The sequence below is a fragment of the Lampetra fluviatilis genome, chromosome 2 (genome assembly GCF_964198595.1).
Source record: "Lampetra fluviatilis chromosome 2, kcLamFluv1.1, whole genome shotgun sequence".
Lineage (NCBI taxonomy): Eukaryota > Metazoa > Chordata > Hyperoartia > Petromyzontiformes > Petromyzontidae > Lampetra > Lampetra fluviatilis.
In genome coordinates, this window is record NC_136276.1 from 10,490,297 (window position 1) to 10,517,068 (window position 26,772).

A 26,772-nucleotide genomic window follows, 5' to 3' on the forward strand; every position below is an offset into this window, starting at 1 on the left:
CAGTGAGTGTACAGTGGACAGAGTGTGTAAGAGTGTGAATAAACGGCAAACAGCCTTAAGTAAGAATCCTCGTCTCCGTCTGGTTCTACAAGTCTCCTGGGTGTCAAGAAGTACTATACAACACATGTGTAGTGTGCTAATTCACACACTAGTAGGAGGTACTCTCATATATGCTGGCCTTCACAGCCTTAGGGGATAACTATATACCGGGTCGGGACAGCCAACATGCTGCCAGACCCACAGCTTGCAGAGGGCGAAGATGACGACGACGACGGCACGACGAGTTCCACTCCAGATTGCAGCAGCCCCGACTGTGAGTCGGAGCTCACCTTATATTCTGAACATCGTGGCCAGGCTTCGCCCTCGGCCCCACACCCCTCTGGATCCCCTAGAGGGCTCCGTGCCTTGCTCACAGGTGCAACTGGTAGAATGGGCTGTTACCCCTAATTCTATTGTCTATAAATCTCCCAGCAGCACACGCTACCAGTGACTCATTCAATGTCACTACATCACCCCCTCCCCCCCCATGAAAAAAAACCAGCCGTCCCGGCTGACTGCCATACATCGCGTAGCGGGACAACGAACAATGCAATATCCACGCAAGATTTGCAATGCATGTCAACAATCCAGCCCTCAAAATAACAGCAACCCAACAACGAGTAGGGGCGGTCATCTCATATGGGCCTGGCATGGGTTTCCCAGGGACCCCGGGGGAGACTTGCAGCTGGCTCAATGGGCGTGGTCCCCGCCAGGACGAAGATGGAGGAGAGGAAGAAGCGGGTGATGGTTGTACCGTCCACCCTGGTCCGCCTGTGGGCGGCACCGCTGGCGGTTCCATGGGCGTCAAGCCCTGGGAGTCTCGCAGAGGCACAACCTCCGTAAACGTATGTCTGTCCCTGGTGGACATATCACACACTCAGCCATCAGATGGTAGAGATGAATGCCCCTCAAGGTGGAAAATATGGTTTCAGTCGTGACGGGTGCACATACCAATGCCTGCAACCAACCTGGATCCATACACACTGTGGCCTCCTAACCTCAATTACCTCCAGCGGGCCCTGCCATGGCCTATGTAATTTAGGAGGCGCCCCCATTCCTCGTGCGCAAGACTAATAGTATTATTGCATGCCACCCCTGGTATGGGTAGCGGAGCATCCACCGATGCTACCACGGCGCCCGGCTCTCCCGCATCCACCTGCTTACAACAGCTGGCGCCCATGAAACATGCGCACTGGTTCTTCGGCGATAACCGTGACAGAGCATCCAGGTTGCAGTGGCACAACCCTTTCCTCTCGGTGACTTCGAATGAATAATATTGCAAGATTTCCAAGCATCGCTACGTGGAGCGGCTTGGCGGCGGTAAAATGACACAAACCCCACAAAACTGCAGACCTCAGCCACCGACGTGGGGGTCAGCCATTTATGCATGCACTCTTGTCAGGTCCGTGGAGATGCCAGACTCGCTAACAATGTGCCCCAGGTATTGAACCCATTTTTGCAAGAGGTAACATTTCTGTGGCTTGAATTTCAAATTAACCGCCCGCATTTGAACAAATACCACACGTAACTGCTGCAGATGTTCCTGGAACGTGCGGCCAAAGACAATCACGTCATCCAAATAAATCAGACATGACTCCCATTGGAGCCCCGTCAGTACCAACTCCATAAGTCGCTGTAATGTGGCCAGAGCCGAGTGAAGCCCCATCGGAAGCACGTTAAATTGAAACAGCCCTTGTGGTGTCCTGAAAATGGTTTTAGGTTTTTAACTTTCTTCAATGGGCAACTGCCAAAACCCTGACAATAGATCCATGGTGGAGAAAACCCATGCCCCCGACAGGGCATCCAACAAATCGTCCATCCATGGGAGCGAATATGCGGCCGCCACAGAGATTTTATTTAATTTCCGAAAGTCTACCAGAACAATGGGAGCACCCCACGGACTGGTTCACGGGGAGATTATATTGGTGGCCAACATCTCGTCGACCGCTTGACGAATGTACCGCACTGGCACACCTTCGTAACTCGTATCCCTATGAGGGGCGATAGTGTGTGCACCCAACACGGACTGCAATGGGGATGCATGAGATGGCTGTGTCGGCCGGGTGTGTGACGTATCGCGACCTGCCTTTGGACCCAGAGGAGCGGAGGCCGGCAGGGCTGAGGACGGCGAAGCCGGGAAAAACTGCCCCAAATCAGCACGGCAGCCCCTGGAGATGTGGCCCAGCAGGCCACACCTGAAGCAGGTATCAGGGCCCTGCCATGGCGGAGGCAAGGTCCCCCCCCTGCTGGTCCCTTCGTCGTCCCGACTCTTGGTGCCCCTGGTCGCCCTCTTCTCCCGGAAATCCAGCCCTGGCCGTCACCCCGGCACGTCATCGCAGGTTACAGTGGGCCTGGATGCATCGGGCTACCTGAATCGAGGACAAGTCGTCCTCGGCTGTGGCCGGCAAAAAAACATTCATTTCTTGAGCCAGCATCAACAGTTTCTCTCGCACCAGAGAATCCAGTCCTGCCCACTTCATCCTTGGGTATGCATCCTGGGCCAGCGACAGTAGTGCGCTGCAGAAGGCGAGGGGTGTCTGTCTCCCCCCGACTCCGCATCACGAATTTCTGCCTCGCGTTGGATGGCGGGTCAAAAATTGCCGCCAACTGGGCATACGGCTGACGCAGCGTCGTTCTGTCCGCCTCGGGAATGGAAAAAAACGCAGCCAAGGCTGTGTCGTCCAATGTGGTGGGAAGAATACGTAGCACCTCTGCATCGGACCATCCCGCGAGCTCGCAAGTGACGGCGAACCACCGCCAGAAGGCCACCCAATCACCCCCCGCAGCTGAAAACTCTTTGAGAAGGGTCAATCGAGAAGGTGCCCCCGGATGAGCTGTCGGCGGCAGGTTAAATTCAGCGGGACCCGATTCTTGCCCTTGGTCAGCAGAGACGGCGGAGTCGCCCCCTCGCTGCCCCCGAGCCGCAGCCCCTTCCTTCGGCACTTCCCTACCCAGCTGCCCCACCAGCGTTGACATCGTGGAGAGCAGCCCCACGATGGGCGTGCTGAGTGCCCACAGTCCTCCTTTAGCCGGCGGCGGCATGGAACCGTCGTCCTTTGCCCGCTGCCCCGCTGGGATCGCCACTCCGGGGCCCCCCACAAGGGTCCCGGCTGCCGGCCCCGCCCGGGAATTCTCATCGCCCGAGGATATGCGGGTGAGAGCCTTCCTCTTCACGGGTTTCAGCATAGTCTATTTCCCCCTCAAGGATTCAAAAGGAAAAAAAGAAAATTCCGAACAACCCTACAATATATATAAAAAAAATGGTAACACTCCTGACACCAAATGTAGTGTGCTAATTCACAGACACTAGTGGGATGTACTCTCTCTCTTTTATTCCGGCCTCAAAGCCTTAGGGGATAACTATATACTGGGTCAGCCAACATGCTGCTAGACCCACAGCTTGCAGAGGGCGAAGATCACAATGATGACGGCACGATGAATTCCACTCCAGATTGCAGCAGCCCCGACTGTGAGTCGGAGCTCGACTTATATCCTGAACAGCGTGGCCAGGCTCTGCCCTCGGCACCGCACCCCTCTGGATCCCCCAGAGGGCTCCGTGCCTTGCTCACAGGTGCAACTGGTAGAACGGGCTGTTACCCCTAATTCTATTGTCTACCAATCTCCCAGCGGCATGCGCTACCAGTGAATCATTCAATGTCACTACACATGTATCTCCTCTATATACATGCTTCTCACATGCTTCTCACATGCTCCGCGTAATCCTTATCACCGTAAATCACATTCAATTCCAGCCGCGAGATCTGTACGCACGGTACTGCACACGTTCAACTTCGTTTGCATCGTGCGTTAGGCAACCGTGCTATTCGGAGGTGCGGCACCGCAATATTGATAACCGATGTCCACGTGAGTCTCTTCATGTCAAGTGCTTAGGGGCCATCCATTTAGTACATATGCATGGAGGGAGGAGGGGGTAACCCAAATGCCTACGCTTGACAATGTACGTGTAGTGGGTATAAACGGGAGGAAACTTTCTTTTGAGGCAACACGTTTATTATAACATTAACAACTATATAACACAAAGGGGTAACGGCCCCTTCCACCCGATACGCTAGGGAGGTTTCTTCTCCGGGCTAAAGTGTGTCTCTCTGGCTATGTTCTAACTCTACACTGGTGAAGCTTGAGTCTTCACTGGTTAAGCTTGAGCCGACCCTAGCCAGGGGGTTGGCTCTGCCCGTTGGGCTCTTCTCTTCGAGTCTTCAGGAGGCTCTTCAACTTCAGGCGGACGACGACTGCCGGGACCGTTCAGAAGCTACAGAGCCGTGGCTTACTCCGCCCCCGGCCACACCTTTCTTTTCGATCCTTCCAGCAGGGCCTGGGGGTGATGTCATCCCCCAGCCCCGTCTTGGGGTCTGCACCACTGGGCATGCCGTTCCTTAGGGGTTTCCGTTGGGTCCCGTGGGACATCGTCCCTCAGCCCCTCTTCTGCCCCCTATTGACACGTGGCCGGTACTACTGGCTGAGTGTATTGGAGATGGCGCATCGTGCCCAATAATACCCCTACATACGTATGCATAGGAAACGGCGGGGCGGGGGGTGAAGCCTCGATAATAATTTGTCTACATTGGCCTTCAAATGAGCCACAGTTTAGTTTCTTCAGCTGTCAGAACAACAAGTACTACCGGGAGAAGTGGGACTGTGGAAGAGGTGTCACTTGTATGCCACTGTGCCCCTGACTGCAGCTATTACGCAGCTCAGCAAAATAAGTGGCCAAGGTACGCAACTTAATTCTTTAATGCAGCCGGCGGTGGACTATCTGTTTGCTTAAACACGTTCATATGATTAATTCTTGATCGTTTCTGCGTGGATTAAATATCGGCCATTCTATAGGATTCAGGAGGGGGGGGCGTCAGGCGAAAATACGCAGGTGGGGGAGGGGGAAGTCCACGTGCGTACAGGGAGGGGGGAGGGGTCAAGTTTTGACAGATTTTTGCGTACCCACTAAATGGATGGCCCCTTAAGTCGCCATGTTGTCCACTCCTATTTCCTCTCCACCCGCGCGAGTAGGCAGACCAGCCCACGAATCATCCCCTCCACCCCCAGTTTTATGTCGACGTTAAAGAACCTGCGCTCGCCAAGCCCCCCAACGTCAGAACCTTCTACATTTTCGGCGGAGGTAATTTATCTGTTGCCCGAAGAAGGGGGAGTGGATCCGTGCCACAGGCGGTTTGGCACTGTAATGGAACCATTTGACCGAATCGCCTAAGGAGCACGCTGCCTGAGTCTCTCTGAATTCTGCCAGCGTCCCGCTGAGCGGCTGACAGCCCCGTCCACTCTTCCCTCTTCCTCGGCGGCGCACTCAGTCAATCACCCACACCACCCAGACCAAAATGCCATGAAATAATTGATGGATCGTGTGGTCTCGATCAGACAGGTCATGCTCAGCGTGCTGTGCGGCGTCAATTGAGGCTCAGCTTGAGCGCAGACCTACAGAAAGTTTACTTTGCATTGTCTAAGTCGCTCTTTCTATATGAAAAGCAAGGCCGCTTGCCAATGCATTGTCTGTTGTTTATATGAACAAATATAACAGTATTTGACAAAAAAATACGTGAAATGCATAATTTATTCTAGCACAAATGAGCACAAAAAGGAGATGCTCATCTCTCTTGGTGGTCCTGAGTTACTGGTGGAAATTCTACATTTCTATAGTAAGAGTTGCGGGACACAGCTTACAAAGTGGTTCTAACTTTATTGACCCCGGAGATGTCATAGGCTAAGTTTTGCTCTCCGATACTATTTTCGGGTTGCACTGCGCGTTGTGCGCCATGATGTCCGACGTTTCTCTCCACATTGAACACCATTGAGCTCATGATACAACCTGAAAACAGCACAACCGTGAACGCTGACGCAGTCGTAATAAGCTCCGTTGAATCCCGAACCAGGATTTGAACTAGCAACCTTTTGATTTCGAGTCAAGCTGTCTAAACACAGTGCCTCCTTGCAAAATAAATTAAGGTCTTACGTGACATATTCAAATTTGGAACTGTATTAAAATTGTCAATGATTTTAATATCTTATTCCGTCTCTTTAATAGAAAATCCAGTTCTAATTTGTTCTTATAATTATAATCAGAGTTCGAAAGTCTCAATAATAACCAATATAACTTGTAACACTAACCAATGTAGGTTTTTACACTGACTCTAGCATTTTTGTAGGTTGATAAAGGGCTGTAAAACCATATTTGTTGTGTTGCCTTCTGTCAATAATCGGGTTTGTAAATGAGTAAATCCCTTAAAATATTCCAATAATTAAATGAATAACATATGCGCCATTCCCTGGCCGCTTCCTTTCAACGTCTTTGCCATCCAAGCCAACTGCTTCGTCCAGCTGCCGAAAGACTTGTTTCCACGAGGGATGCGATTGGCACCAGAGCTTCATTTATAGCCAAAGCAAGGGTCACCAAGGTTGACGATAAGAAAATGGGAACTGGGGAATGGTACGGACGTGATGAATGGTAAAAAGTAATCTACCACTGCATGGAACCGTGGTGTATGATGCTTGCATAACATATGGGAAAGGTTTTTGTTAATAATTTAGCTGATAGAATTATAATTTTAGCACCAAGGATTGTGCTAATATTCTTCTTTCGTATGGCTGATGTAGATGCAGAGCAACATCTACAATTTCACATTCAGGTGGTCAAGCCAGATTAACAGCGTCAGGAGCAGCAGAGTGTATCGCTGTAATGTCTCCTTCGTGTTTTTAGATCGTACATTGTATAGTATTATGTTGTATGGTCTGTTCTGGATGACCACAGTCACACACTGGAGACTTTGCAATTTTCCATATTACAGGTTTTTTTGGGTAATTTTACATTTTTCATTTGCGCATCAGGTATCCACATCTGCCATGGTTTGTGCGGATGCGGTTTAGGGTGGACTAGGGATCTTCTGCATTGGGTCTTTCACTGTGCTAATGAGGGTCACTGTTTGGTTTACAGGCCTGTTCATGTTAATACTATGTGGAGTACAAGATACACTTACAATGGGGAATCAAAAGGAATTGAGAATGGGGTTGTACAAGTATGCACTGTTCATTGTTGATTCTTGTTTTAAAAGGTGCTTTGGTAACATAAGAGTGAGTATACATGTTATCTAATAGCATTGCTGCAGTTCAAATGGATGGGGTTTGTAAGCTTTCTAAGTTAATATTATTGCAGTAACATTTTGTTAAAATTGTAAATTGGATATTTTGTAGACTGCCACATCAATTTGCTTGGCGCAAAGGCAAATGTCAGGAGGGAAGCTAAAAATGCTGATCCTGCATATCAGTTAGATTAGACAAAAAATAGGATGTGAGACACATTGTTTGCTTTATTGCTGTACTCTGGAGGAAATTGACCAGTCAGGAAATTTGAGGGTGTCCATGTTTGGTATGGCCAACATATGCAATATTGATTGCATAGGCGACAGCCATTAATTTGTCAGCAAGAAGCACCCATGTGGTCAATTTGCTGCAAGATGGACACTGGAAAGGGCGTCGGTGTCATTCGCCATTTTACCCAAGAACTGGTATAGGAAAAATATTTGGCCAAAACATAAAAAATAAACCAATTAATGAGGTCAGTGAGAATTGTGCTAGATTATTAGCAATAAGTTGTTTTAATTTAGCATTTACAACAATGGCTTAGTACTATCAGTTTATCTAATAATAAAAAGGTGCCAATTTGGTCCATGATTGACATCTATGAATATGATAAAACATGGGTTATTACGTATAAAATAATACAAAAAATACATATATCATTTAATTTAAATATTCTTATAAGCATTTTGAAGAGCCCTTCAAGTGAAAAGCTAAAATTAAATGATACAATTACAACGTCTGAATATCTATTTTGGTACTTTTTAAAAAATCAGTTCTGTTCATGTAACGTTGTTTTATGTTGGATGTCAGATGTAGAATGATTGTTCATGGAAAAAAGCAATCAAATCAATTTCAGATTAGAATTATATATGCAAATAGAACCACAGCTTAGAACGTTGCACAATGTGGTTAAATTAGAAGCAAACATTTAAGCGGTAATAGATAAAGAAGAGGCTTGCATACAAATGCTCGTTTACAGTCCTTTGTCAATGCATTGGTGGTTACAGGCTTTCCAATACCGTTCAGTTGTGTGGGACGTTTGACCATACTTCACCACGCTGGTCAATACAAGTTGGTGAAGGCAGTGGGGCGTGTGGACAGGTAGCTGGACTGGTTCAGATATCATTCATCACTTGAGTGAGCCGTGGTCAATGGTCGAACTCAGATGGCCGAGTCCGTAGCGCAGTATGTCACTGTACTGCACGAACACTGTGCCACTGCATGACAATACACATTGTTTGTTGAATGCATATTTATCTATTGTAGACGCACTTCTTGGGGTCAGAGACCCCCTTTGGTGGCAAATGTAAAAAAATATTTGCATACAGTCAATGAAATTATATCTGTGTATATGGCACTGTATTCACAGTAATTTCAATTAAATACTACGGTGTTGTGAACAGTTCAACAAAAGGCATGCAATGTTTACCCTCGTGTGTGTAATATTGGTCATCCGAGCACAGTAGTATTACCAGTGCAGATCTACCAACAAAATAGTATTTTTTCTTATTGTTGAAAAAATGTCATCTTGCCTTCACAACATTAATTAGATGAAGCGAGGCATGCAGCAGGGATGCAGAGGGATATGAATGGACGTTGGCTTCAACAATCGACCTTGTGCTGCCCCTCACGTGCCTCATCCCCCCTCTCCCCTCCTCGTAATGTGTGGCTGGAGAGCGCTTGGCATGCAGATTAGCGGCCTAATGATGCCATTTGACATCTGGTGTAGGGACAGTTGTCATTGCACACAAAAAGGATTACATTTTTTGAAGGGACTTCTCCTGCTGTTACTGGCAGTTTAATGAGCACTTGGCACACTCCATGCTCACGATTCTCCCGAGTATACCGCCCTAACTTGCTACCACTGCTGGAAAGCTATAGGTTGCAGGGCTTTGTGACTCAGTAATAAATCATGCAGTCTTCTCCGGCAATGCTTTGGGCATAAGCTTGTGTAAATAAAGGGCAAGAGTTCACATGCTATAACGGTGTTTGTGGAAATGCAGCAAACTTTTCTCTCCTGTGCAGCTCTTTATAAATGGAGGAGACTATATTGCGTCTCTCACAGCAGCATGCCACTTACACTGGCAAAACGAAACAGTGCTTCAGACAGGCACGTGGAGAGTGTGTAGGTGTATTTTAAATTGAGTGAAACGTAATGACAAGAGGTATCCAATTAAACATTACGTGAAACTTTTGAGGAACCGTGAGATATAATAATAATAATAATGCAATTTAGAATGAGCACATTATTTGACAGACATAAATTACCAATACAAATACCCCATTTTCCACTAAGTGACGGTGACCTCACCACGGCGCCTGTGCCAGGCCATGTGCGCTTTGAGGCCACGTGAAGTGTCGAAGGTTCGCTGAGAGGAGGTCTCGGGACAGACCCAGGTGCCTGACTGAGATGACATAAATGACCGTGACTCTTCTGAGGTGCATATCCAAGCTCAGTGTCGCTCAAAATCCAGGCGAAAGAGGTGGGGAATTATAGTAGGTGTAGATTGAATGCTGCGAATTTTCAGCGGGATGGCGTTCCAGAAGGCGTGGGGGCTGCCACGGATAAATGATACCCAATGGTGATAACGACTTGGGGATGCCTTTATCCAGCAGTGGGTTGATTATGGCTGATGATGATGACTCTTTGGATGGGTTGTGGTTTAAATCAAGTCCTCAGAGCAACATTATGAATTTATTATCTCTGTTTAAAATATATATCGGATGCAATTTCTGCCTATTATCCGTGGAGCAAAAAAAAATCTTTCTTCTTATCTGCAAATATCATTCATGGTAATAGAATGCATTTAGCACAAGATACAGTACCATGACTATTATCCTCCAGAATGGTTTGATAAGGTGATTTTGCTGCACAGTTATCCGTGATAATTGATAGAGGATGATGCAGAACATTGCAGTGTAGGTTGTGGGCAAGCAGAGTGCAGTGTAGCATCCATTGTTGTACTGTACCAGCATGGTGCAGTTTGGTCAAACAAGCTCCCACGACCCACACGGCATGGGGAGGCCGTCATCCAGCAGTGGATTGACAAAGGGCTGTGCATGTACATATGTAAATATACAGCGAGGTGTACTTATCAGCTTCAGTGACATTGGGGCATCCTCAATTTCGTCAAGCATAATCATCAATCATATTCATCCATCATCTTCACCAGCCCCTGTATCCATGAGCAAATAGTAGGAATTTGCTAGAGTACTCTCACAGGTGCAATGGCATCGGCATTGATAGTGACTGGAGAGGCAGCAGAGATGATGACATCCTCAATACCATCAAACTCATCATTGTTCAGTATCCTCTTCATCCTCCTACAGTGTTCTTGCTTATATAGAGAGGTCTACTCCTAATTCATCATACATGCGACCCAATCATGTTGAATTTCAGGGGCTAAGCATAATTGTACCTGGTTAGTAGATGGGAGACCGCCAAGGGAACACCAGGTGACCGCGAGGAGGCCAGGAGATAGCGCGACATCAAGGGATTAAGTCTGTGCCGAGATGCGTGGGATTTCTCTGCCTCCTCTGGTTATCCCCCTACATGAAACCAAACACTCAATAATAGAAATGGCCACACATCCCCATGCAGGAACCTCCCAAAATGTCACGAGGCTTAGTGAGGTTTTCCTGGGTAAATAAAAGGCATTATTTATTTGCTGTATCTCCACGTCCCATCGTGTCTGTGAATTTGCCGCTTCAGCATCTGTCTTTGGTAAGCGACCTCAGATTCAGTGACTAATGATGGCGACAACGATGATCAAGCACCATCATCATCACAATCATCACCAGCCATTTACAGCGGTGATAGTCAGTTAATAACGATGGAGCCGACACCTACAAACATCATTGTCTTTATCGATCAGCTTGTTATGATGTGATGGAATTTAGACACTTTTAATACATTGTCATTATAGTCATTGCCATTGTCGTTATCCACCGTCCATCATCATAATCTATAATCACGAACAATATTTGACTTTACCAACTCTTTGTACATGCTTTTCATATTATCTGGGAAAAAAAACAATAATAAGGTCGATCAGTTTGATAACAGGAAGGCTGATGGATTCAGAATTTGTATTTAGACTGGAGGAATCCGATTAGCTTTGAAGTTATATGTCACAGATGCTCACAGATAACGGGGAACAGCGAATACGAGGGCTGCAGGATGGAGGTTTCTCGCACACGAGGAGACCCTCTGAAGTTGTGGGAATGCTGTGATAAGCTGATGTATACTGTAACTTTCAAGTTAGGTGAACACAAACCTGCAATTGTTCACACTCTCTGGCTTTTAAGTAAAATGTATAACTGAGGTTTATCCTTTGCTAATGACATTATTTATACGTGTCCTTTTTTAGCTTATAAACTAATTTTATTATATAGGGGAAATAAAGTTCTGTATTCAATTAAAGTATAAAATAAAGTATGATGTAGATTTGGAAAATGCTTGGACGTTTTCCAAAATGTAAAAATGAAGTGCAAATGTAATTATCTTATTATTAAAGTAGCGTTTTTGCCCGTCCAAGGACGGGTGTATATTGCAGAAAATCTGAAATATTTAATAGAAAAATAGTTCAGCTCATGATTATTAATGAGGGGGGGTTGCCCCATGTGGAGTGACGTCACCCGCTAAAGGTTATTGGAGAGGGGTGCGGCATTTGGAGTGACGTCACCCCTCATGGTTATTGTGGAGGGGTGCGGCATGTGGAGTGACGTCACCCCTCGTGGTTATTGTGGAGGGATGCGGCATGTGGAGTGCGCGAGCTTTTTGTGCGTTAGTGTAAATTTCCACGTGGGCATGAATATTAATTAAGGGGGGGGGCTCTTTTGTAGTGACGTCACGCATGGATGTAGCACTGCTGCGTAGATTTATTTTGTACCGTCACTTTCTTTAAAGAAACGTCATATTTGAAGCGACTTTGCGTAATAAATTATTTAATTCAGCTCGAACTTCCTCTGCGTTCGTGTAAAAATCCACCCACTCATGAATATTAATGAGGGGGGTGGGCCTCATGTGGAGTGACGTCACGCGGGGGGTGGGCCTCATTTGGAGTGACGTCACGCGCGGGACGGACAGACATTTCTTGGTGATTATAGGAGGTGATTATCGGATATAATTACCAGAGGTGGGACAAAGTCATTGTTATGCAAGTCCAAGTCGAGTCGCAAGTCATCAAATTCATGACTCGAGTCTGACTCGAGTCCAAGTCACATGACTCGAGTCCACATCTCATAGGTGGGACAAAGTCATTGTTATGCAAGTCCAAGTCGAGTCGCAAGTCATCAAATTCATGACTCGAGTCTGACTCGAGTCCAAGTCACATGACTCGAGTCCACATCTCTGATAATTACCTTAGTATTACATCCAATGGTAATGGATAAGTAAAACTGATTGTCGAGAAAGGCACTTCCACTGGTAAAAGGTACAAACCGAAGTGTGACCATTGATAGGAGGCTAAGAGAAGACACGTTGAGCGTTGCAGTACAGTGGAAGGAATAGTTTACTTCGCAAATAAATCACAAACTATTACCAGAATGACAAATGTTTCTAATGAATCAAAATATTACAGTACATTGGTAAAAGTAATATACGAGTATGTTATGGAGATGCACGTTGAGGCCACTCATAACTTTGAGAAGAAGTTTTGAAGAAAAAGAACTAACTGATTTTGTGCTGAAGATGACACTTTACCATTTGATTAACAGCACCCTCACAAGAAAGCAATATTATAATCTTTCACCATACAATATTTTAATAGATTATGCAAGCATTTCGATATAATTCTAGATTTGAAGCTTTCGTGACTGCAAGGAATCATCTTCTTAGGTTTTTTCGGTAAAGTCACGTAGAAAGTAAAATAAAATAAAAACAAAAAACAAAAATCACGACGTTTCGGAGGCAACACAAGTCTCCGTCATCAGGTGGGACCGTCACAGCCAGATTAGCTGTATCAAGTGAGGCAATGATTCAAGATGTAATCCCTTAAAAGCGAGTTGAGGGGGGAGGGAGAGGGAGGGGGGAGCTCATCAGACTATGGTAGCCAATGAAAGGAACGTATCGGGAGGGAGGGGGGGCGAGGCCAAAAGGGTGGGCGATGGACGTGGAAGCGCTTGTGCCCAAGCGGCCAATTACTGCACACGCCAACACAATGGAGCGATTGTGCGCAAGCGGCCAGCCACTGCACCCGCCAACACAATGGGCAGAGAGGAGGAGGGGGAGGTCTAATACACATGATAGACAAAAGAACGAAAATGATGATGGGTACAAACTTAGGGGGAGCTCATCAGACTATGGTAGCCAATGAATGGAACGTATCGGAAGGGAGGGGGGGGGGCGGGGGGGGGGGCGAGGCCAAAGGGTGGGCGACGGACGTGGAAGCGCTTGTGCGCAAGCGGCCAATTACTGCACACGCCAACACAATGGAGAGAGAGGGGGAGTGGGGGGTCTGATACACATGATAGACAAAAGAACGAAAATGCCCATGTTTATACCAATGCTGGCTGAACAATGAAGAGAGTACTGTTAAAATAACTGGGGATGTTAACACTCGGTAAAGTACAGTAAAATAGTGCCTGTCAGATAAGATGGTCCAAAAAATTTGTGATTAAGTCTTTTTTGCGTGGTTGATAACATCTTTCCAATGATTACTAAGTTTGTACCCATCATCACGGTTGAAATTATGTCTGTGTTTGTATATGTGTATGGCTTCGTGTACAAACCTTTGATGATAGCCGGGAGGTTTGCAGAGAACCTTGGTCTCGGAAAAGACAATTTCATGAGAGCCCACCGAGTTGTAGCAATGATCGGCCACGGCAGAAGAATCAGTTCTGCCGTGTTTCAGATCTGACTTGTGCTCGCGGACACGATCAGAAACATGACGTTTCGTTTCTCCAATGTAGCAATCACCACAAATGCAACTCAATTTGTAGACTCCAGGATACTGTAAGTCAGGAACGACATCCTTCCATCATCACGTTACCATACATAGCTGGCGTGACCAAAAAGATCTCCAAAATTCTAAACAAACATAAGATCCAAGTCCGATTCAGTACAGTGCATAAAATCCGTGATCTGATTCCATCTGTGAAAGATGTCGTTCCTGACTTACAGTATCCTGGAGTCTACAAATTGAGTTGCATTTGTGGTGATTGCTACATTGGAGAAACGAAACGTCATGTTTCTGATCGTGTCCGCGAGCACAAGTCAGATCTGAAACACGGCAGAACTGATTCTTCTGCCGTGGCCGATCATTGCTACAACTCGGTGGGCTCTCATGAAATTGTCTTTTCCGAGACCAAGGTTCTCTGCAAACCTCCCGGCTACCATCAAAGGTTTGTACACGAAGCCATACAAATATACAAACACAGACATAATTTCAACCGTGATGATGGGTACAAACTTAGTAATCATTGGAAAGATGTTATCAACCACGCAAAAAAGACTTAATCACAAATTTTTTGGACCATCTTATCTGACAGGCACTATTTTACTGTACTTTACCGAGTGTTAACATCCCCAGTTATTTTAACAGTACTCTCTTCATTGTTCAGCCAGCATTGGTATAAACATGGGCATTTTCGTTCTTTTGTCTATCATGTGTATCAGACCCCCCACTCCCCCTCTCTCTCCATTGTGTTGGCGTGTGCAGTAATTGGCCGCTTGCGCACAAGCGCTTCCACGTCCGTCGCCCACCCTTTGGCCTCGCCCCCCCCCCCGCCCCCCCCCCTCCCTTCCGATACGTTCCATTCATTGGCTACCATAGTCTGATGAGCTCCCCCTAAGTTTGTACCCATCATCATTTTCGTTCTTTTGTCTATCATGTGTATTAGACCTCCCCCTCCTCCTCTCTGCCCATTGTGTTGGCGGGTGCAGTGGCTGGCCGCTTGCGCACAATCGCTCCATTGTGTTGGCGTGTGCAGTAATTGGCCGCTTGGGCACAAGCGCTTCCACGTCCATCGCCCACCCTTTTGGCCTCGCCCCCCCTCCCTCCCGATACGTTCCTTTCATTGGCTACCATAGTCTGATGAGCTCCCCCCTCCCTCTCCCTCCCCCCTCAACTCGCTTTTAAGGGATTACATCTTGAATCATTGCCTCACTTGATACAGCTAATCTGGCTGTGACGGTCCCACCTGATGACGGAGACTTGTGTTGCCTCCGAAACGTCGTGATTTTTGTTTTTATTTTATTTTACTTTCTACGTGACTTTACCGAAAAAACCTAAGAAGATGATTTCGATATAATCCTATACATTTTTGCAGACAAAGAATTAGTCGTAATATAATACAAACTTAATTACTGTTATTGTAAATTGTCTTTGAGACTTTGGTCATTTAATACAATACATTCAAAGACATTTTATATTGCAGCATATTAAAATCACTGTACTGTATTCATAAGATTGATAAAACAAATTAGCTTGAATACTTTAGCATGAAATACAGTCCTTAGCATTAAATACAAATTTGCATTGAACTAGAAAATGTCAAATGGTATTGAAGGACAATCTGTCATTGTTTCAGTGTTAAGTATGAAATCTACTATAGAGGCTTTTGGGAAATGAATGGATGAATGTGTCAGTGTGTTAAGCAGAATGTAAAATTAGGTTTCCAGCCAAATTGATGCAGAACTCTGTTGCATGTGAGCTATCGGGATGACATTTTATGCTGTCGACCTCACTTGTGTTATTACGGCTCATGCAAAATAAACATATTTGGTCATAATCTAATTATGGTTAACAGCCATTTGCCATTCCACTGCTGGTCATGGGTGTTGGGCGTACTGCACGTGATCTAATTTCGCATGCTACCAAACATGGTGCACCTCAACCTTACGAGTCATGAGTAAAGACAAATTTAGTTAATTGAATGTTAACTAGAATATATTGTTTAACCCCTTCAGCTGTTAAACATACGGCACACTTGCCCACGCATGCACTTGCACACACCCAAAGAGAGGGCAAAGATAAAATATTTCCCGATAGCTGTAGAGACTGTTTGGGCAATTGCTGTCAGGGATAATGTATAAAGTGTGGCACAGCACACGACCAGGTGATGTGGCCAGAACACAGAGAGTACGTAGAAAGATAAAGATTCCCCGTATAGCCTTAACATACTGTTTGGGGCAAGTGCTATTAGTGACCACTTATGAAGACTGGCAGGGCACACGAGGGGGTGGGTGGCCAGCACCACGCCCGGCCGCCTTTGTCTCCCCAGTGGCGATGTTTACACATCGCTCTAACTACTGAGTCGAGGCTGAGTCCAACTCAGGGAGGCCCAGATTCGACTCAGATAATCCTTATTGGTTTCGATTTAAAGCTTTCGTGACTGCAGGGATTCATCTTCTTGGTTCTTTCGGTAAAGTCACGTAGAAGGGAAGTAATAAAATAATAAAAATAAAACATACTAAAATAATTCTCACGACGTTTCGGCCACAACGCAAGCAGCCGTCCTCAGGTGACAGACCTGGTTTTCACCTGAGGACGGCTGTTTGCGTTGTGGCCGAAACGTCGTGAGAATTATTTTATTATGTTTTATTTTTATTATTTTATTACTTCCCTTCTACGTGACTTTACCGAAAGAACCAAGAAGATGAATCCTTATTGGTGTTGGCCGTGGGCGGAAATCGAACTCGGGTCACCGCTCCCCAAACGAGCACACACGTATACACGGACCACAACATGATCATGTCAGTCGTGGAAGAGTGAGTTAAGCAATGAAAGAAAAGATAAAAAAAATCGTAATTTAACCCAAGACTAAATCATACAATATACAAACATGTTTACAATTCCAGAGCCATGGAAGAATACAGAACTGAACAGGAATAAAATGAAGACCCCCCCTCGTTCTCTATGACTGTGCTCCCTGTTAAAACAAAAGTTCATGGTTAATTAGTGCTGGAGTCAATACGTGCAGAGGTGTTGGAGTAATGCTTGCATCCCGGAGAAGTACAATGCATTCACACACTGCGATGGCTTCTTATTTTGAAGAGGTGGTCGTTGTGCTGCATTAATATATTTTGCATTCCTCGACCTCACTTTGCTTCTTTGGGAATTAAAGCATGTTGAGTACACTTTGTGACAGCAGGGTGTATTTTATTTATTTAATTCTACATCTTATGGTGAAGAGGACATTTATTTGTGGAGGGGAGAGTAACGTATGTTTAAGTATCATGCTGTATTTAGAAAATGCATGCCAATTATTATTTTTTCGAAGTGGTTATCTATGAAATGATTCGTAATTAGTTTATTTTGGGTTTGTGTAGGTACGTATTTTTTTTACTATAACCCAACATGACCTGACAGTCAATAAAATCAAGTTATCACGTAGGCAAATATGCCAATTGATTTGGGGTTTCAGCCAATCGGAACGTTGAAACGTGAGCAAAAATGTTCAATTTTATACGAGCTTTCCCTCGAGATTACACCCAGCATCATCCGGTGCTTAACAAAAGCCCAGCTCCTGTCTGAAAGCTTCCTGATCCGTGTCCTTCAAGTAGGTGCAATGCCATCTTCAGGACAGCTATACATGTGAACCAGTTTAATAATTAGAGTTGGTTGCTGATTGGTTGGTTTTGATTGACAGATTAGGTTAGTATAATACTGTGAATCCAGCTTGTGGTTGGTGAAAATATGCTTTCTTTAAATTGCTAAGGTATATTATGTGAGTTAAAGCTGGTGTTTTAATGCTGTTATGATTCAAGTTAAGCATTAATTGGGTAATAGGGTTAATTCAATTTGTATTATGGGGATTAGCGTTGCGGAATTAGTGGTAAAGGTTGATTAAATAGATTGTTGGTGTTACATTATTAGCACAAACAATTGATGTAATATAAATTGGGAGGTAATAGTTATGAAACATATCTGAAATGTTTATTCATCAAGAGATGTGCAAAGTAATCTTTACTCGAGAAATCGGCACTCTGATTTATTCAGGACGCACCAGCGTGTGAATGTTTTAAAGGTAGGCGTCGGAGCATGTTTGCTCGAGTGACTTTTACTCAGTCCACGAGGGCACAACGTGAAGAGCGCTATTCTCGTTGGGCAGTTGCATGGCCACAGCCACAGCGGAGCTCTTTGGCAGCATCTTCCCACTTCTCATTGGCAGCTGTGACGAAATTATCTTAATTATTTTAGTGTTCAATTTTCATTAATTCTCATGGCCATTTTATTTGCATGAGTATGTTGGAAAAACCATGTCGGATGAAGATACACTATTTAATGTCTCTCCTTGGTGTGTAATTATCAAAATAATTGCGTGCTGGATATGCAATTACATGGATATATCCACATTTTATTTAGGTAAATGTAGTTGATACGAAGCAAAAAAGTAAAGCATGCACGTGGATTATGTACCATTTTACAAAATTCCTTTGTCCTCGGAAGTGTTTAATTAGCCATATGTGTAACCTCACAAGATGGTGTCACAAGTGATGAATCATAATTTTAGTGCTGGTTTTTTATGGCAAAGTTTTGGGAAATGCTTTGATCAATTTGTCTGGTTTTCTCTTGGGTAAGTCCCTCATAGCAGTACCACTATATTAAAATGTCATTGATATTTGATTATATTTATGAGAGTTATCTTGTGTCCGCCAACCTGGTGAGACAGACGGTCAGAGCTAATGTATTAATGCTTTCAACCTCATTTGGCAATCAAACAAAAGAAGCTGAATACTCTTTTGTCACATCAATGTTTTTTTACTTACTCTTTAGTTCTTTCGGTTTTAAAAGATGATAACAAAACTGTAAAGGTGACCTTCATCTCCATATGACTAAGCGAATATGTGCAGATAACCTCAACAATGTGCACAATCTGTCCTTACCAATGTTTTCCTGAAAGATACAAAAAAATCTAACACTTTTGAGAGTGGCGGTGAAGTTCAAGATTTACAGGCACGTTCACACTGAGAATAAATGTATTTTGTTGAATGTTCCAGTGTTTGTCATCAGATAATCTGTTTTCTTTTTATATATATATACAATGCACACGGTTTTCTTTGGTCTATTACGGTCAGAAATTATGGTTCGAAAAGTATCTGCTTCGAACAAGCAATGGAGATAGCACTCATTTCTATCTTTCCATGACGGGGGTCAGTGTTTATGATGAGCACAGTTGACTTCTCACGAAGTGTTGTTTATTTTGTTCTCGCTAGCGAGTAGATAGGAATATCATCGAGATGATCTATGACTGATACTTTGACTTGCAATTTTCTGAGTGTGAGTTGTGTGCTCCAACCACACGCCAGTTATATAACTTGAACTTGCTACGGCATAATGGAACTTGAACGTCCTCTGTTTTATAAATGGTTAATCTAGTGAGATATTAGTAAGATACATAACACATCAAATAGATTGACTACATCTCGAACAGATTCTGTAATATATTTCAATCACATCACAAAGTGTTTCAGCATCACTCTGTGTTCATATTGCAATCATAACAACTTAATTTTCATATCCAAAGAAAACTTTCCTTCAATACAGTATTTTTAATCAATCTAAGTTAGCTTGTTAACAGCCCTGAAAACCAACTACAGAGTATAATGAAATGTATTACAATGCAAATTACCACGAGCAGAATACCCCCCCAAATCAACTTCATTTAATTTGGTCTAATCATTCATCAGCTATAAACATTGTAATATTTTTTTCGATGTTAATTATTTAATGTTTGAATTCTCCAAATAGCTTTAAAGAAAATACATGTGTGCCTTGGAGCATGTAATCGTCTTTGGTACTGATTCAATATCGTATTACAACATTGTGGATGGATTTAACAACAGTTGAATATTTCGGCTGACATGGGGAGAGGGTGGGGAATAGTGGTGAAGTGGTTAAATTCTCTACACTTTGAAGCAAGCCACATGAGTAAGATTCTTAACCATGTTAACCGCAGTGGCAAATTACACCTCAATCGGTCATGCTCCCCCCCCCAACTTCACCAGCCAGCACCGACCAGCGTGATGGAATTGTGGTCAAACAACCCTGGCAAGTCACGTGAAGTGTGAAGGGCCTTCATCCAGTATTCTTCTAGCAACCAATACAATGTACTGCTTGTTTGGATGATTTCTATAATAACATTAAGGAATTTTGAAAGATCCACCATACTGTACATGTTTGGTGCCAGGATAAATTAAGTGTTCTATATATATTACCCTATATTTTATGAGAAAGAGATGGGAAACGCTATATATAGTGATATTAATTTGCATAAATAGTTATAATCATGTCCAATTGCTTATGAAAATGGACAAAATTAACCCTGTTCATGTGTTAATGCTTCAATAAACTTAATTTAGATGTTTGCTGAGTAATCCATGGTTATGGGTACAAATGTATTTGCAACTAAACACATTTTTTCATTTGTAGTACTATACATGTAAATAGAGTAGATGGGGTTATGCAATCAGCTTTTTGTGTAGGTGCTACGTGGACGATCACATCGCAGGATTGTGAGGCCCACATTCAACAGTAGATTGACCAGAGTTGATCATGATTGATGTTGTATAGAAACCTTAGCATCCAGTCACCTTAGAGTGAAACCAACTTTAAACATCCTATTTGTAATTTGTAAACCACAATGTATAATGTTCACAGTGTTCGGTCATGCCTTGACCAAGCCACCACTTATATTCTTACTCGCTTGTCAGTAACACCTTACCTGAAATGTTGCCACTTTTTATATTTCGGACGAAGCTGTGCATACCAGGCCAGCAACTGTTCACACTCATCGCCACACTCAGCGATTTGAGGACGCAAATCCAAATGCAACCTCAATCAAATGTTTACCTCTTTATTTTGGTCTCGTTTATACGGTTTTTAATAAATTACATACCATTTTATTACATTATAACTAATATATTGTACTCATGCACATGATTTGATGCATATGCCGATAGTGTAAGAATCAATTTTAGCCCATGAAGCGACACGTGGATTCGTGTCTGCTGCGTATGCCGCAGCAAGTTCACAATGAAACAGCTTAAGTCTGAACACAAGCCAGGCTGTGTAGCGCTAATGTATATGAGCGCGAAACAACTATGAGACAAAAACTAAAAAAAAGCCCTCCTTTTGACATGTTACCATGGAAATTCATGCACATTTAATCAGAAATGTCGTCACTCAATCTCTTGAACCGCCCTCCACTTTCATTCGAGCTGCGTGGCCGTGAACTTGGTGAGGCAACGAGATGTCGGGGATGGAAGTCTTTTTCCTGGTCGTTAATATGAGATCCAAACATATTTACAAGTCAGCTCCAGCTATGCACAATACAACACTGTACATGGGCAAACCAGGTGCACAAGTCCCCAGCAAACATCCCCAAGCAGTATACTACTGGCTTATACTGAAAAGAGCTGGCGGTGAATTTAATTTACAATCTGGCAGCGGCTTTCTCTTATCAAGCTGGTGTGCCAAGGTGCTTCAGCACACCTAGAGTAGTTGGTTGCTTTTCTACTGGATGGATCTGAGGCCTGTTAAAAATGTACTGCCCGTTATCAAATACAATGTTGGGCAAAGGCCTCTCCACGATAAAGCACAAGGGTTATCTGACCTTACTTCACCTTGTTGATCAGTGCAGGTGGGGGAAGGATAATGTCCAGGACTGGTCCAGATGTTGCTCGCCACCGATATAGGCATGGCCGGGAATTAAACTCAAGTAACCGGGTTCATACTGGTAGGAACCTCCTGGTTACACCAGCCCACAGGGGATTATTGTGTCCGTCCGTCTGTCGTGCAGGGAGGGGCTGGGTGGGGAGGGGAGGGGAGGGTGGGGAGGTTGGGGCTGGGTGGGGAAGGGAGGGTGGGGAGGGGCTGGGTGGGGAGGGTGGGGAGGTACTGGGTGGGGAGGAGCTGGGTGGGGAGGGTGGGGCTGGGTGGGGAGGGTGGGGCTGGGTGGGAGGCGTGGGGCTGGGTGGGGAGGGGCTGGTCACCCTGTGGTGCCCTTATAAAACTCAACGTTTAACCTACTCACGCCGGCTTGTGCCCACCCTCACAGTCGGGCATATTTGCCGAATACACCACGCCGCCGTTGACCCTGGCCATTGACCGAGCAACCCAACGTTCCTACCAGCTCCCTCCGCAGGAATGTGTTAACACAGGAGCTAACCACGAAGCCACCACTCTCTCCAAGAGTTATTTAAGTGACCTTCCCCAACGTATAAGAATGCAAATTGAATGCCCCAACCTGTCTTCCTTGCAGCCATTCTTTGTGATGGCCATTATTTATTTAATATGCTTAATTTACTTTTTTACTGGTTCACACTGTGTGAAAGCCCTTAATCAATAGTTATTTTATAGGCAATTTAAAATAACCAACAGGGGAAAAATGGGCAACATAAAATACTGGAACAGCAAACAAACTGGCAAGCCTGGAATAATGATGACATTTTCCCAGACTGTATTAATCTAGCTTGATGCTTTAAATCACCATAGCAGCATTGTTCAGCAAATGACGACACGCTGCAAAAAAATGTGAATTGGTCATCCATTACTCTTTTTTAAAATGGCAATTAAAGGGTGGTCACTATCCTCGCTAAGGCTGCTGCAATGTAATGGGAAGCTTTTATTTTGGGGGAATTATTAAACCGGTGTCTCAAGTTGGCTGGAATTCAGTTAATCCTTTGTAACTTTATCAACATGACTTGATACTTTATACCTGGCCAGGTTTGGGATGCATCCATCAAAGGCAGAAGCTTAAATGTGGCCACTGCCACCATTCAGGATTATCAAACCTGATACTTGTTCCAAAACAGCCATATCTCTGACTCCCGATGTATAGTTATGGAACACTGATGCGTTTGTTACATTTTAACTTATCAATGACAGATAACATCAATAAATAGACCACTACTCAATTTCTCGGGGTTTAAATCGGAAAATTGGAAAGTGGTGGAAAGTGACCCTCATTGAAGGTTGCAGTTACTGTATTGTATTTAAAGATTGGTTGCATTTATAAAACATCGAGTTTATAACAAGCTGGGAACGCTTACTGCTTGTTAAAATGAGTTCAATTGCAGGCCCATTCTATTATAATAGATTATAATCAGTGATACTGCCTCGTTATACGCAAACACATACACCCATACTAAAATACGATTCACTGTAATAATTAATTACTGTTACTTGTTGATGCATTTTTTGATCTTCTATTCATTACACTTTTGCTCTTTTTATTATTGGGACAAAATACATTCAATGGGTTAGGACTATGAAAACAGCTCTTGTGCACAGCATGACATGAAAGCAGGCCAAATTCAAATGTTTGCGATTTAGTATTTAAATTGGCCAGCGGGAGTGCGTTCTATGCTTGTTGCAGATAAATGTTTGCGGCTGTACTACGACAGGCCACCGTACTGGTTAGAATTGCAAGGGCACAACCATGAAATACATGCCGTAGCTTCACAGTAAACGTTAAAAATCCCATGATGTAATTTGACGAAGAGTGGGCCATTGTGTACTGGTGTTATGGTTCAGGTTTGAGAACATAGTCCCAAAAAAACACTGAATTCGTAACACATAGCGATCATCGTCCCTTTCTGTGAAGAATGAGCAGGACCCTACTGAAAGAGAGTCTTCGAACTTAGTGAGACTTTCCTGGGTAAATAATTACTAAACATAAGAAATGTTGAAGTTCGAGTTCACAAACAAACAGAACAATATTTGCGTGTGGATAGTTGATAATTGCTTAAGTTTGTCACACGTATGCGTCGATGTGATAAAGTAACAATTAAGTACATTGTGTAAAATCCCCTTTTATGTGATATATATTAATCAACAGATCATGTATAAAAAAAATGCTTACCGATGGTGTTAAACTGCTGCTTCTTACATTTCTCCTAAAAAAATGACTCTATGAATATGAACTGTCAGCACCCCGATTGCATAGTGGCAATCAGCATTGGGCCTTCGTTCAATTGCTCATCGTGGTTGGTGTGTGCACTCGTGAAAATAATTAAATGGGACCCCTATCCGCCTTGGCACCGAACCCATGGGGCCCCGGAGCACTTCCACTGCCTGTGCACTGCATTGCTACGCCACCGACTTCAAAGCCCTGATGAAAATTTGACAACCGAAGCATACAGTTATTCATATTTATAACAAAATATTATGCTTTTACGTCAGATTTATAAATACAATAGAGTACTTGATTTTCACCACAATAAACCATTTGCATATTTTGTTTATGCCTTTGTTATAAGTCTGCTGCCTAGCACAGGGTTTCGAGCGCCGTATTCAGGTACCTGTATCATTCCGTTTTCCCATCAGCCAGTATTTTACATTTGTATGGAAATGAAGTGTTCATTCATATGCAAAATAAGCAATATTCTTTGCTAACAGATGTTCATATGATCACACAAAAATCTGGGCTATAGTTGGCCCTGGCAAATGGAGAATGATTTTTTTTTTTACTATAGATCTCAAATTTAAGCAGCTAGGCTATCTTTTGATCACAGCCATTCCCACAGAGCAGGCTTGCAAAGTGTCCACGGTTTGATTTGTGCAGGTTTCCTGAAATACCTGCAAGGCGTGACAATCCACAAATGTAAAATATAATACAATTTGGATGTAATTAATGAAAATAGGTATTTTTTGTGTAAGTGTTATTCGTTAAAATCCAAAGCTAAATATCATCATCATCATCAGCTCTGATCTTTCCACTGCTGAATGAAGGCCTCTCCAAGCCATTGCCAATCCTCAAAGTAATTTCATACAGAAAGCCATCGAGCGGCTGCACACGAGCTCATCTTATTGTAGAGAAGTTCCGACGGACGTACTCGGAGACGGAGGTAAGTTAAGGGCTTTCGCCAGGGTTTAGTAAAGCTGTTACAATATTACACACCAGGATACACAACTCCCAGGGGCTAGGGGTCCTACTCTGAGTCCGGGTCCCTGCCGGCTAGCTCCGGTCTCTCTCTCTCATGTCGGATCGTGGACTCTGCCGACTCCACCGACCGGAGAGAGAAGCACCTCTACGGCTACCACCGGCTTCTCCCCAGACTCCCTATTCGATCCCTCTCTCTACCCCTGGTTCCCTCTTCACCCTGCTTACTCTACCCGTTCCCACAGTGACCCCGCTTACGTCACGGGGTATCCCTTAAGTACCCTAGGAGACGTGACGTCATCGCCCTGAACTGCACACCTGACGTCACGTTCCCGTTTTACTCCTCTTCATTATTGTTCCATATTCGAGGCAAACATCCTCTTGGGGATATTCACTCCTTTTCGGTAGCACTTCGTCTTTTAATCTGTGTATTAATTACCCTGACATAGATCACAAACGTGGACATTGACAATAAAAGTGCAGAGGTGCATACTGGGAAATATGCCAAGAGACATAAATAGATGGTTTCGAGAACAAACACATGTTAGAGATATCACACTGATTCTTAAGAAAAGCAAGTGGGCTTGCCAAGGGCAGGTTGCAAGAAGGGATAATAGCCGGTGGTCGAAAACTAAAAATACCCACAACTAAATTATGAATAACTAATATAATTAATCCAGAGCTCCCTTGCAAAAAATAATTCAAATATTTACGTTTGTAATCTCTCGAATAGCAAAGGCTACATTAAATTACATTGAATCCCATTTAATAGAGTAATGGATAATTCTCTACTGTACGTATACGGTGTGACTGGCACACAATGGCCTAGTTGTAATCTGCCACATGACGATGTGATCATCAACCATTGTTTCAAATGAAGTTCCTACACTTGGTAAATATATATGAGAAACAGAACATATGCACCATATAGACATACTTTTGACTGTTAGGCAGAACACCTAAAGGGATAGATAGATTAATGAGATATTTTATTTATTTCAGCAGGAAAGGCCAATTGTACTGTTAGCAGAGGTGGGACAAAGTCATTGTTATGCAAGTCCAAGTCGAGTCGCAAGTCATCAAATTCATGACTCGAGTCTGACTCGAGTCCAAGTCACATGACTCGAGTCCACATCTCATAGGTGGGACAAAGTCATTGTTATGCAAGTCCAAGTCGAGTCGCAAGTCATCAAATTCATGACTCGAGTCTGACTCGAGTCCAAGTCACATGACTCGAGTCCACACCTCTGACTGTTAGTCTCAATTTCACGGACGTCCTGCGATCATGGCCTATGCGTGATAATAACGATGGAGTCACAGCCAAGAGAGAGATGACACCCGAGTGGACGTCCACGCAGAGATCAGGCATTGAAATCAGCTCATGTGCAGGTGTCAATCCACTGCTGGATGAAGGCTGCCCTGTGTCATGTTAATCGTAGGGGTTTGTTTGACCACATTTCACGATGGTCAGTGTGGGTTGGTGACGGGAGTCCAAAACCGGTTCAGATATCACCACTGATGTCAGCAATGGCTGGGAATCGAACTCAAATGATGTGCAGTCCAGTGCCCTAACTAGTGCCGCCACTCCCCATATATACAGAAATACAAAGCATACTAGTAAATGAATAACGTGTCAAACATTCTGTACTGGCAAGAAGACACTGTGGCAACACCGAGGGAGTTGGAAGAAGCCATTGGCTTCTACCCCCCCCCCCTTTTAAGCTTCGGTTGTTTGCAGAAGATTGTTTCAAAGGCTAAGACAATGGACAAAAGAGGTAGTGAGGCATGGCCTTTTTAATT

General features: G+C 44.1%; 1 protein-coding gene across 3 annotated transcripts in view; it reads left to right on the plus strand.

Annotated features, from left to right (window-relative positions):
* The window catches only part of LOC144942254 (acid-sensing ion channel 1-like), a 201,265-nt gene that overhangs the window by 31,947 nt on the left and 142,546 nt on the right, over positions 1 to 26,772 (plus strand). The gene's annotated exons all lie outside the window — the stretch shown is intronic.